General features: G+C 35.7%; 2 long non-coding RNA genes across 4 annotated transcripts; both read left to right on the top strand.

The window, feature by feature from the left end:
• The first annotated feature begins 3,786 nt into the window (after positions 1-3,786).
• LOC108947150 (uncharacterized) lies at positions 3,787-7,629 on the top strand. Of its 2 annotated transcripts, none has more exons than XR_001971573.3 (3): positions 3,787-4,111; positions 7,240-7,394; positions 7,511-7,629. It is a non-coding gene; the product is annotated as an uncharacterized lncRNA (long non-coding RNA). The 2 variants fall into 2 exon arrangements; XR_004509960.2 differs by having other exon boundaries at positions 3,787-4,118.
• Positions 7,630-8,378: 749 nt separating this feature from the next.
• Positions 8,379-9,966, top strand: LOC108947149 (uncharacterized). Of its 2 annotated transcripts, XR_011415161.1 has the most exons (4): positions 8,381-8,805; positions 8,893-9,017; positions 9,100-9,416; positions 9,515-9,966. It is a non-coding gene; the product is annotated as an uncharacterized lncRNA (long non-coding RNA). The 2 variants fall into 2 exon arrangements; XR_011415160.1 differs by having other exon boundaries at positions 8,379-8,805; positions 9,100-9,966.
• The last annotated feature ends 4,541 nt before the right edge of the window (positions 9,967-14,507 follow it).

Here is a 14,507-nt window from a genome sequence, read left to right as displayed (position 1 = left end):
ATTTTCAACAGGACAGACTCGATCTCATCATCCTCCAAGTCATTCCCTTTGATGGTATATGTATAGGAGGTCACATGCTCATTTGGGTCGGTCGTTCCTTTGTACTTAGGAATCTCGGGCATGCGAAACTTCTTGGGGATCGGCTTTGGAGCCGCTCTAGGGGGAAAAGGTTTCTGAATAAATTTCTTGGAATCCAGATTCTTCAGTATTGGGGTTGCTCTCGGGATTTGATCGACCCTGAAATTGTAGGATTCTACCTTTTTATCATTGGCTTCTATTTTCTTTTCCCCTATTTCTATCCGTTTCGTCAATTCTTCGAGCAACTTCATGATTTTAGGGTTTGTCCCTGATTCATTCTCACTCGTTCTTTCTGAGATTGGTTCGTTCATGCGATTGGCTTCCCGAGGGAGCTCGGGTTCATCCATGCTCGGTGTTTGACCTTGGTTCTGCATTTCGAAGATCATACGTAGGTTGATCCCATCATTTTTGCCGTCGTGCGTGTTTTGGGCAATCGAACGCACTTCCCTGCGCACGTTATTTACGTAGTTGGTGGGCTGGTTTGTGTCGATGGCCATATGCGAACATACGTCGATGGGAACCACCACCAGGATTCTACCAAGATCGACCAGTGTTGCCTCGTTACCGAGCGCTGCATTGTTGTTCCTGCCATGGTGGCCGAATTGTGTGTCTATGTTTAGATGGACAGATTGTGGGTTTGACATTCCGATCGTGACTTGAAAGCAAAAATACTTCAAAGAGAAAGTGTAAAATGAGGTGTGTTATGGTGATTTGTATCAAATCGTCACTATTATCCTTAGCCCCACGGTGGGCGCCAAACTATTTACCCTCAAAATCGGATAATAATTGAATTTATTAGTGGTTTAAAGGATATGCAGATTAATTTGATATTGAATGGTAAATAAGATTGCAATTGAAATAAACAACAATAAATTAACTGCACACCACATGAATTGGATAATTTCAGCCTAGGAAAGTTAGTTGCCCTTGAGCTGAATGTACTTTGATCAACACCAAGACACCAAAGAATAAGAACTTAAAGAATAACGGTAATGTATTGCGTATGAATGTATGTTACAATGTCCTTTCATGAATTGCTAGCCCCCCTTTATATATTAGAGGAGTCCTACTTTTAGGGTATTATTCTATTATTTTATAAAAGGTAAACTGTCATTGATTTGCTGACTGTTGCCCACCCTTTACTTTTTTGGTATGTTCCGTGATTTCCGCCGTAATGTCCAGTTTTTGCGGGAATTTCGGACCATTGTCAGGTAAGCTGGCGATATATTTCTTGAGACCGTTGTAACAAGGACCGGTTATGACCTCGGTGGCAAATCTGGTGGTTCTGGTGGCTAATTCGGCAAGGCAGAAACCGATCTCTGGGGTATTATCACCATCTCTCGATCCCAAACTGTCGTGTTAGATGCTCGGTCAAATCCCGAGTTCGATTTTACCAGTATACAATGTGCTTTATAGGCGAACATCAATTCTAGTAAGTATTTCATCCTTTTATTGAAAAGCTCTACCCGATCAGTCAGCCCTTTTTAACGTTGCCGTTTTTGTTCCGTTTTGCTACCAGAGCGGGGAAACTAAAGTAGGTAAAATTAATTAGACTCGTGTTGTCATGCCTAACGCCAATCAAAGCAAAGGAAATAGGCCTTCATCACTTTTTACAATATTGAAATTAAGAAAGTATCTCTTTTACATTTTTTATGTGTAAAAGATAGATCTTTTATATGTAAAAGTAAATCTCATGTGTAAAAAAAAATGAGGTCATAAAATTAAAAACAAGTTTATAATGGCCACAAACCCATTTGACCAATCAAGGCGTTTTCTTTCTTTATAATGACATGAACCTCAAGATTGTGGGGCTAAAGATTTTTTTTTTATTCCAATTCCTAACAAATATAGATATGCCACTAACGTGTAAATGGGGGCTTGGCGAACCACTAAAAATCACATAACTTTAAGTGCATATTTTTTTAATTTTCTTATGTTTGGGTGGTTATAAGGAAAGATCAAATTTAAGAGATGTCTTATTTTTTTGTAGGACCCTTTAAAAATCCTTACATGAATAATTTATTTGAAAGTTCAGATGTACAGCGATCAACTGTTAGGGTTGGGGCATTTTTGTTCACTTTGTTGACAGATGTAAACTATTTATCAAATTACATGGGTAAATCCACACTTTTCCCCCAAAATCAGGAATGGGAGTAGGGAATACATAAAGATAAATTTACATAGAATACAACCTTTCTAATACTTATTTAAATTATCTACAACCACTTTCACAAAATTACATATAATACAATTTATTTTAAAATTTATAACTTTTCATACTCCTAAAATCTCTCTCTTGAAATTCTCTCACCTAAAACATTCTAATATATCTCTCTTAAGATTCTCTCTCACTTAAAAGTATCTATCATATAATTTTCACCCAATTTCTCCATTAATGTATCCTATATGATATATTTCATATATAAATTATATGTTATATAATTAAATATACAATATACATTATATATATATATATATATATATATATATATATATATATATATATATATATAAAAAAAATTGAAAAATATACTATACATAGTATAATATACATAAAATAATATATAATATATATTAAAAATATACAATAATACAATGCAAAAGAACTTGGGGGAGCAAACAGGATTTTACATTGTGAAGAGGTGAAGAAGAATCAAATTTGGGGGAAGCCCTGGGGATTTTTGGATGGTGTATAGCATATAGATTCTAATAGAGAGAGAAAATGAAAATCTTGTTAAAAAAAACTAAAACTAATATGGCTTGATTGATACATAACATTACGATATATGATTTCATTGATGGATAATATATGGATGATTAAGGCAAGTGGTAACCTAATGTTCTAGAAAAGAAGAAGAAGAAGAAGAAAAAAACTAATGTATTTATAGTTGTAATCAATAATGAATAAATTGAAGAATTTTTAGGTACAAATTATGGATAACGTTTCAGAATAGATATTCCCCATTAACAGGGGATTCACCATATTTTTAGAGTATATTTTATATATTTGTTGTAGAATTTGTAATTCTAATATTAGTTGTAGATTATGGAATATCTTATAAATCCATAAGTAACTACAAAAAGTTCACATACATAAATGGCATTCCACACGTTGATTGTGTGATGAATCCATTGGATTAAGTTACTGTGGAAGAGGTTGAAGCCCAGCAAAATGAGAGTGAAGTTGGGCCTAGGTCCATTAGAAGAAGCCAGCATACAAAACACAGCCCAACAAGCTTTTAAGATCTATCTATATTTATTTACATAAAAGGAAGAGAGTCAGCCTTGAGATTTTGACAAGTGTCATGTGCATAAAATGCCATGTAGCAATAATAGGACAAATTAGTTAAATTAGGTAAAATTAGTTTCTTTTTAAAATTTTGAATTTGGAAACACTTAATTAGGTATTCTATATTTTAAAGAAACAGTAGTTTCTACGTTATTTTAAAAATCCTTCAAAGTTGTGAGTGTATATTGTAGAACACAGTGAAATGGTGTGTATAAATTAAAAGGAAAACTTTATTTCTTTTGGGTTGATTTTTGGCGGTTTTTGAATGGATCTTTAAAAAAATCCAACTCATTTATTCTATCATGATATAATTATAAACTATTATGCACCCAAAAAAATATACAATATCTAATTAAAAATCGTTGTTTTACTCCTGGTGGATACAGTACACATATAGATTATTGTTTAAAGAACGGCAATTGGGAACGCCATTTTCTCATATTTGCCCTAAAAATTTCATCCTCCAAATTCAACTCTTTAATCCCACGATCTCTCACCATAATTTTAACTCCTCACCCACGAACTCTTATGCGCTAGATTCCGTAAAAATTTCATCCTCCAAATTCAGCGCTTCAATCCCACGATCTTCCACAATGATTTCAACTCCTCACCCACGAACTCATCTGCGCTGGATTCCAGTAACATGATTTCACAGTGTTATCAAATCAGTTCTACTTTTATAGTATATAGTTCTATTCTTTCTCCATCGTGTGCATATTAAACAACAATTCTAGAGTGCAAGAAGTGATTGGTATGCTGTAACGACCCGGCCGGTCGTTTCGAGAGTTATAGTCCCATTTTCCCTATTTTTACTTCTTTTTGTGTTATTCAGTTGTATTATGTTATATAGGGTTAGTTGGTTCGGGACCAGAGTGGTTTCAGAGTGAAATGAGACACTTAGTCTCTTAAGTAGAAACTTAAGTTGAAAAAGTCAACCGGATATTGACCTATCTGTAAACGATTTCGGATTTGAATTCTGACGGTTCTGTTAGCTTCGTTAGGTGATTTTGGACTTAGAATTGCGTCCGAAATGTGATTTGGAGGTCCGTGGTAGAATTTGGCTTGAATTGGCGAAATTGGAAATTTGACGATATCAGTCGGCAGTGAAAAATTTGATATCGGGGTCAGAATGGAATTTCAGAAGTTGGAGTAGGTTCGTAGTATCATTTTTGCCGTGTGTGCAAAATTTGAGGTCATTCGGACGTGGTTTGAGTGGTTTCGGCATCGATTGCCGAATTTGAAAATTAGAAGTTCTTAGGCTTGAATCCGAGGGTAATTTGGTGTTTGGATGTTGTTTTGAGTGATTCGAAGGTTCGACTTAGTTTGTATACTGATATATGACATGTTGGTATTTTTGGTTGAGGTCCCGAGGGCCTCGGGATGATTCCGGGTGGTTAACGGATTTGGCGAAGTTGGACTTTGCAGCTGGAGCTGCTGCTTCTGCTATTTTCGCACCTGCGGAAGAAAGAGTCGCAGGTGCGAGGCCACTGGTGCGCGTGGGGAGTACGCAAGTGCGGGAGACGCCGGGCCAAGGCTGGGAATGTAGGTGTGAAGAATTGGCCGCATCTGCGAGTCCGAAGGGGCGAGGCCTTGAGCGCAGATGCGGAGATGAGAAGTTTGGACTGGTTTCGCAGATGCACCCCTGGGACCGCAGATGCGAGTCCGCAGGTGTGAGGAAGAGGTCCACAGGTGCGGAAGGTGGGTTATTAAGTGAGTTGCGCAGGTGCGGCTTCTTGGACCGCATGTGCGGTCGCGCTGGTGCGAGAAAATGGTCGCAGGTGCGAAAAAAACCTGGGCAGAAACCATAAATAGAACCCTTCGCGAATTTTGGTCATTCTTCACAATTTCAACTCGGATTTTGGAGCTTTGGGGAGGGATTTGAAGAGGGAATCAAGGGAATTTCGTTGAGGTAAGTTACTTGAGCCCTAATACTTGAATATATGGTGATTTTCCGTTGTTTTAATCATGGTAATTAGTGAAAATGAGGGGTTAGAGCTTGAAATATTTGGAGAGTAATTTGAAGATTTAAAGGACCAAACGATGTCGGATTTTGATGAATTTGGTATAGTTAGATTCATGAGTGAATGAGCTTTCTAGTTTTGTAAAATTTGTTGGATTTCGAGACGTGGACCCGGGGGCCGGGTTTAAGCCAATTTCGGGTTTTGGTCTAATTTTATAGTTTTTCTTGTGAAATTTATTTCATTAGCACGTATTGATGGTATTGTACTGATTGTGAATAGATTTGGAGCATTTGGAGGCCGAGTCCAGAGACAAGATCATTGCGGGTTAGAGATTTGACTGATTTGAGGTAAGTAACGATTGTAAATCTGGTCCTAAGGGTATGAAACCCCGAATTTTTGTATCATTCTACTATTTTTAGTGACGCACATGCTAGGTGACGGGCGTGTGGGCGTGTACTGTTGGAGATTTGTGACTTGGTCCGTCCCGTAGCAACTGTAAAGTTGCATACTTTGTTGAAACCATTTGATACTTATATGTTTTACAAAGAATTTCTGTAAATTGGGCTGAATGCCATGTTTGTGCCTTGCGTCAATGCTGTTTGGACCCTTAGGGGGTGTTTCTTACCATCCTCTCATTGTTTTCGATTGAAAATCTATACTTAGTCATGTTTATACTTGCTTACCGCATAACTCAGTTTTATGACTCTATTTTGATGCATATAAATATTTTGGGCTAAATGCCCTGTTTTACAGAAATGTCCGAGTGGCTTGAGAGATTTATGACTGAGTGAGGCCGAGGGCCTGATTTGTGAGGATGAGTGTGGATCGGGGCTGCCCGCTTGCAGCATACTTTATTATTTTGGCACGTGAGTTGTCCGTGCAGATTATAGCGCTTGGGCTGAATGAGCCCCTCCGGAGTCTGTACACACCCCCAGTAAGCGCATATACCTACTGAGTGCGAGTGCCGAGTGCTGAGTGACTGGGAGGCATGAGTGATTGTGATGTATGCCCGAGTGGCAAGAGTGATTGTGAGGTATGCCCGAGTGGCACGAGTGACTGCGAGGTTTGCCCGAGGGGCTGTATATGAGTGATGTTTTGCCCGAGGGGTTGTTTATGATTTCATCATTTTTGCTCACCTTTGCATTGAGCCTTTTTTTGAAAAACTGTTGGAAAAATATCTTTAAATGATTTTTACTGGAACTGGGTTTAAACGAGATGTTTGATTCAAATCCTGATTTTTAAGAGCATGTGGTATTTTACTGAGATTTCCTGATATGTACGTTATATGCTTTATCGCTCGTCACTACTGCTCAGTCTTTATTTATTGTTGTTACTTACTGAGTAGGCGTACTCACGTTACTCCCTGCACCTTGTGTGCAAATTCAGGTGTAGCTGGACATGGTAGCGGTTATTGAGTGTTCTGGTTGCAGCTTTCTTGGAGATAGCAAGGTAGCTGTTTGGCGATCGCAACCCCTGCTCTTCTCCCTCTTATCTTCCTCTAGTTGTATTTAGCTATTTTTCAGGATGCGTTAGCCTTGATATTGTTAGACAGATTGTAGCAGATGCTCATGACTAGTGACACCCCGATGTCGAGCTTTTCTTTTTCGCACATTTGTTTTCTTTGATTTGAACTCCTTAAATGAAGGTTTTATGTTAACTAGTATTGAAATTATCTTTGAAATATAAATGTTGGTTTTGTTTGGAAATAAGTCAGCTTGCCTAGTTCCACGATAGGCGCTATCACTACAGATTAGGTTTTTGGGTCGTGACAGTTTGTATTTCACATGCATTTTTTGAAGAATCATCAGCAAAAAGTCAATTATTTCAGATACCGGATTGCCTCATATGTGTTTATATAAGCATTTTATTGGAGTTTTTACTTATATTTTTAAATACATCTGTCTATTTCAGGATTTAATGGCGGCTGAAATCAATTTCGTTAGCGAAATTACAGCAAGTCAATGAATTGGAAATTAAAGGTTCGTATTGTCAAGCTTTAGGAAAATTCGGATCGCGACAGACATGATAGCCCTTTTTCAATTGAGATTATTCTGATGGATGAAAAGGTATTGTTTAAAATTTTATAATTACTTTCTATTTAGCATTGTTTACATATGCGCAAGTATATTACAGTCGTATATGGATTAACTTAGTCATTTTAACTAATTAAGTTTTTTTGTAGGGCGACCGCGTTCACGCAAGTATTGGCAGGTCTTTTATCCAAAGGTTCAAACAAGAAATTAAGGAAATGGGTTTGTACATCATGAAGAATTTTGTGGTTTGTCCAAATAATATGAAGCAAAACCAAAGACCATAAGTTTAAGTTTATGTTCACGCATAAGACTATTGTTGATAAAATACATGATCCACATTTCAACATATGTATTTTTAAATTTTAAACCTTTGAGCAGTTGTCAAATCCCCAAGAATTTGACAATACTGAGTTATTCGATAATTAAACTTCTCTCATTTTTTCCAGTTTTATTTTACTTTGCATTATTTGTTTTCTATCTTATGAGTGCTAAGTGTGAACTAAATTAATACTAATTACAATACATAAGATCAAAGATTAAGTTCTAGATTAAAGTTGAATTTCTTGACATTGTTAAATCCTCTATCGAAAATCATAATCTGATTTCTAGAAGGCCTTTGTAGGCGCATGGAACTGAAGAAGAGCGCGCGGGGGGGGGGGGGGGGGGGGGGTGGAGGCAAAATGAACAAATAAAAGATAGTTTCTGAAAAATTGGCTTGTGATGCGGATGCAATCCTTTTAGTCTCTTGAGTAAAAGAGGGTGGGAATTTAAAATCTGTTAGTATTGATTTTCAAATGTCATACCACTGTCCTGCTGCTTATTGTTGATGAAATAATCTATGATTTCTTGATTTTATAGTGCATAACATCAAAGCTTAAGTTTTAGATTAAAGCCGAATTTCTTGACATTGTTAAATCCTAAATCGAAAATCATAATCTGATTTCTAGAAGGCCTTTGAAGAAACATGAAACTAGAGAAGAGGGAAAAAAGAAGGCAAAATGAACAAATTAAAGATAGTTTCTGAAAAAAGGGCATGTGATGCGGATGCAATCCTTTAAATCTCTTGAGTAAAAGAGGGTCGGAGTTTAAAATCCGTTAGTATGTGATTTTAAAATGTCATATTATGGGTGAGAGTTTTAAATCTGTTAGTATGTGATTTTGAAATATCATACCATTGTCTGGTTGCTTATTGTTGATGAAATAATCTGATTTCTTCACATTATTTGCACATCAATTGCTATATCTTAGGTAGATCATGAAATTTATTAATTCTTTTACAATCTTCATTTATATTGTCTATAATGATTACTAATTTTGCACATATTTCCTTGGTCAATGTTATTGTAGATGTCATTGGCGAAATTGTGAGCTATGAGGACGTACAGTCTATCAAACAAGAAGATAACATTTGTATGTACATGATCACTGAGATACAAGATTATGAGTAAACTCGCCTCAATTTATTCAACTAAGTAAATATTTCAACAGTTATTTATTTTGATTTCTATGCTTAACCTTATAATTATTGTAGGAGCAACAACATTTCTATAACTCTTTGGGGAGACTTTGTGGAACAGATCAAGCCATATTTGAATGTATCCAATGATAAGCATGTTGTCGTCGTTATGCAATTGATTAGAGCACACCGATATCGAGGTTATTAAATTTTTTACTTACTTTGCAATACATTGTCTCTATACAATTAGTAAACTCTTACAAATTACTTTTAAGCATGCAGAATAATATTCGGTCACGAACACTTGGCACGCGTCGAAACTTTGGATCAATTCAAATCTTCCTCAAGTTATTGACTTTTGCTCGAGGTCTCTATAAGTTGTACTAAATTTAATGCTATTTCAAATTAAATTTTAGACTTAATATTTATTAACGTATCTCAAGTTAAAAAATGAAACATAATGGTTTCTGTGCGTGGAGAAAGCTCACAAAGAATTACTCAAATTTCATCTCACAAAACTCATCTAGTTGCTAATGAGCTAGCATCCGGAAGTATTGAAGTTAAAAATATTGAGGATTTGAGTGACTGTAAGCATGTGAGTACCTACTTTGTAATTTTGTTACTTTTTAATTAGCACAACTTTTATCTTATCTTTTTCTACTTAACAATTGTACATACAATATTTATGCGCATCCAGGAAATTTCTGGGTTGTAGCAACTATTGTACACGTAGAATTAAACCGTGGATGGTGTTATTTAGCATGCAAAAATTGCGCAAAGAAAGTAGACAAAGAGGGGAATAAATTCTATTATAAAAATGCGAGTACATTCAATCTGCCACTCATAGGTATGACCATAATTTATAGTTTCTTTACTATTATATGATTTTAAAAATACAAACTCTTTCTAGGTACAGGCTACAAATTAAAGTGATGGATTGCACCGGTACAATTTTTTTGTTGTTATGGGATCGGGATACAACTAAGATTATCGGAAAGTCGGCAAATGAGATGAAACTCAGTTGATGCAAGACATAGCATTAGAATTTGGTATAGAATGGAATTCCAAGGCTTTGGAGCAGAAGCTTTACAATCCACTTGTATCAGAACAAGTAAGCATTGAATAGAACCTCATAATCTCCTCTATTCTCATGTCTAAGCTAACTTGATTTGCTGTTTAAAAGTAAATTTGACCAGTAAATAATTGAAAGTAGTTTTAACTTTTAACATTCTCTTATCTTTTTTGATTGGAGTTTTCAGTTTTCATAAATATATCATTCTATTTCTCTGTTGCTTGACTATGCACATTTTAAATATGTTTGCCTATGCCTACCCATTTCTCGCACAACTTCTACTTTTGCTAGACTTGAGCACTCCGATGATTATGAAGATATTAATAGATCAAATTACATGAGAAGAAGAAACATCTAATACTTCATCTTTTTACATTGTGAAGAGCAAAACTGGTTGTTCCGACTTCTATTGTAAGATCACTAGAAATATCAGATATTGGCCTGCAATAGAAGATATTGTCAATGATTAAAAGTTGGAAACAAGAAATGTGTCGAGAAACTGCTCATGTATAGTAATCTCTATTGTTTCCTTTAGTCTTCACTTAGCTGCAACTTTGGCTACTTTGGTCCTACATCGAGTGTGAAGATCAGCACTTTGTGTCATTGAGTGTGACACCTTGTGTGAGACGCAGTATTTGACACAAAAGTTAATGAGAATATTGGGTCTTACCAACAGGAGCACCAATATGAACCTAAAATTGCAAATAAGCAATAAAATGAGCTATCAAAGTGAAAAAGGAAAGGGAATTTCTCATGGCTATAAAAACTCTGAAAGAGAACAAAGATTAGAGCAAACGGTGTAAGTTTTATTTTTTGCCAAATATTTTCTCTGTATCTCTAAAAATTGCACAAGAAAGCACAACTACATGTTGTATGTTACAGATAAATCACATTAATTTTGTTAATCCAAAAGCTTAAGCTAAGTACAATAGTATTTAGTTGTAATGATAAGTGGAGTACTTTGAAGCTTTAAATAATTTTGAAAAATGTGACGATTGATGCAATAAGCTTTATTTTTATTTACTTTTTGTTTATACTTTAATTAGTTTTAGTGGATTAAAAAAAATTACATTATTTGAGAAAGTGCATTTATCGAGGATGGCGGAAAAGAATTGGTGTGAGAAAAACTTATTTTTTAAAAAAGAAGTACTTGAGCGAGTTTTTAATTATTTCACTGTTCTTTTTTGCAAGTTATATTATTTTATGCATATTCTCTATATTGATTATTCAAAGTGTGATATTAGCACTTGATGTTCATTCTGTCGAGAGATTGCCAATGGATGGAACTACCATTAGCGAGTTCTATCCGCAAGAATAGAGTATAGAAAGCGAAAATAAAATAAATACATAGTCTGTTTGAATAATACATAAACAAAGCTTTTATAAATCTAAGGCCACTCTAAACAAGAGGCAGCTATAACAAGAACGCAGGTACATCTTCAAATCCCGCAACCATCGAGCACAGCAACAACAACAGCCAACATATGCACGCAATGTGCAGAAGTATAGTATCAGTACAACTGACCTCATGTACTGAGTAAGTAACAAACCTAGTCGTAGGTTGAAAGTAGTGACGAGCTTCTACCAAGGTCGGGTCCAAAACCACTAGTCCATAACAGTCCATAACAACATAAAGCAAATAATACCAGAAGTAATCTCAGAGATAAAATGCTCAGCAAAATCATAATTTCAAAAATAATAGTTCTTCCTTTCAAGTACATCAGTGGAAACCCAAATCGTTTACCGAAGTTGCCGAAAATATGAATAAGTTTGAAAACGGTAATTTTTCCAAAATTCTTTCAATAATAAATAAAATATCTCATTTTCTTTCCAGATAACTAGTGTAAAACAAATGTATCACTATGCTCATATGTCAACATGTGTGAGAAATCATAAATAATGTGATACCAAACAGCATGAGGAAAATACATCTCTATGCATGTATGTCATGTGTGCATGTCCATGCAATGTATCTCAGAGATTGTACTCACACTCTTAGAGTACTCAATCTCACTGTCTCGCATTCTCTCTCACTATGCTCAGTACACTCAATCACCCATCGCTATACAATACCTGTTGCGGCGTGCAGTCCGATCACTGTTTATAGTCGACTGCGCTCACTGGGGGTGTGTACAGACTCATGAGGGGCTCCTATAACCGAAGCGCTATAAGCACAGACAACTCACGTACTGCACGGATAACTCACGTGCTATAATAATATCTGGATTCGCACGGCCAACTCACGTGCAATAGTATAATATATGGATCCGCATGGCCAACTCACGTGTTGCACGGTCAACTCACGTGCAATAGTATAATATATATATATATATATATATATATATATATATATATATATATATATATATATATATATATATATATAAAACCAACATGGCCTGTTGCGGCGTGCAGCCCGATCCCAATAAATATCTTCACAATCAGGCCCTCGGCCTCCCTCAGTCATCAATCTCTCCAGTCTCTCTCTCATGGGCTCACAATGTCATGAGAATAGCCCTAAATGATGATATGATGTATCAATAAATAACAATAGGGATTGAGATATGATATGCAATGAAATAAATATGACTGAGTATGAATTTTCAATTTAAAATAAATATTTTACAACAAAATGACCTTTGTGGGTCCCAATAATACTGGCACATAGCCTCAACATGATTTTTAATATGCTTTTCAACTTAATTTCTTTAAATCATAAAATCGCATGGAAAATGCCAAGATCATTTAACTACAAAATTCCACAGAAATAATTATGTCGCAATTTCTACAGTGCACGCCCACACGCCTGTCACCCAGCATGTGCGTCACCTCCCAACAATTTACGAAATATATATATTCAGGGTTCATACCCTCAACTCTAAGATTAGAAGAGTTACTTACCTCGAACAAGTCAAATCCAATGTCGAGCAAGCTAAGCAATGCTCCAGAAATTCCATTCTGTGCGTATCAACTTTCAAACGGCTCGAATCTAGTCACAATTAATTTGATTCAGCTCACAAAAATTATAAAAATTAATTCCATATCAAAATACTAATATTTTCCAAAAATTTAAAATTACGCCCCAAAAATTATCCATGGGACCCACGTCTCAGAATTCGATAAAACTCATAAAATTCGAACCCCCATTCAACCACGAGTCCAATCATACTAAAATTATTCAAATCCGACCACAACTCGACCTTCAAATCCTCAATTAAAATCTATAAATTTTTCTACTATTTTCAACCCAAAACACTAATTTATTGATAAAAAATAATAATAGATTTGTGTAATTTAACCAAAACCGAGTTAGAATCACTTACCCCAATCCATATGGTAAAAATTACCTCAAAAATTGCTTCAATCCGAGCTCCATAGCTCCAAATATGTTAAAATGGCTGAAACCTCAAAATATATCTTCTGCCCAGGCATTTAATCTTCGCGATCGCGAAGCACAAAATTTTTCAGCCCCAAAATTGCTCTTCGCGATCGCGAAGAACAAACTCCCCAACTCTTCTAGACAACTTTTAGTATAATGGTCATAACGTTTTGTACAAAAATCTAAATTGCAAATGGTTTTACTTTATGAAAACTAGACACCAAGGGTTATAACTTTCATTTGTTGCTATCTCCCAATTCCTTATATATTTCTAGATATAAGCTTCCAAAGTCAGCCCTATGCAACAGAGATTTTCAAACTTTTCCCAGACAGCCTATAGTGTATCTACAATAACTTTTTGTACACAACTCCAAATGACAAATGATTTACATTTCTGAAACTAGACATCAAGGGCTACAACTTTAATTTTTGGATAATTTCCAAATTCCTTATAGATTGCGAGATATAAGCTTCCAAAGTTGGGTCAGTGCAGCAGGATTTTTCCTCTATGTGACCGCGAAAAGGCTTCCGCGATCGCGATTCACACTGCCCAAACAGCAAAATTGCTCTTCGCGATCGCGACCATTTGTCCGCGATTGCGATGCATACCTCTGTGGCCAAAAATCAGCAACTAAGAATGGCCTAGGAATTGTCCGAAACCACCTCGAAACTCACCCGAACCCTTCGGAACCTCAACCAAATATACCAACAAGTCCTAAAATATCATACGAACTTAGTCGAAACCTTGAATCACATCAAACAACGCTAAAATCACGAATCGCACCTCAATTCAAGCCTAATGAACTTTGAACTTTCAAATTCTATATCCTGTGCCGAAATACATCAAATCAATCCGAAATGACTTTAAATTTTTCACACAAGTCATAAATGACATAACTAAACTATTCCAATTTTCAGAATCGGATTTCGACCTCAATATCAAAAAGTAAACCCCCAGTCAAACTTTTCAAAAATTTAACTTTCGACATTTCAAGCCTAATTCCACTACGGACCTCTAAATAATTTTTCGGACACGCTTTTAAGTTCAAAATCACCATACGGAGCTATTGGAATCATCAGAATTAAATTCTGAGGTCGTTTACATATAAGTCGATATCCGGTCACTATTTTAACTTAAGCTTTAAACCTTGGAACTAAGTGTTCCAATTCATTCCAAAACCTCACCGGACCCGAACTAATTACCCCGGCAAGTCACACAACAACTGTAAAGCCCAATTT

The sequence above is a fragment of the Nicotiana tomentosiformis genome, chromosome 3 (genome assembly GCF_000390325.3).
Source record: "Nicotiana tomentosiformis chromosome 3, ASM39032v3, whole genome shotgun sequence".
NCBI classification, from domain to species: domain Eukaryota; kingdom Viridiplantae; phylum Streptophyta; class Magnoliopsida; order Solanales; family Solanaceae; genus Nicotiana; species Nicotiana tomentosiformis.
The sequence above is the reverse complement of the archived record's forward strand: the minus strand, read 5'-3'. Positions and strand labels throughout refer to the sequence as shown.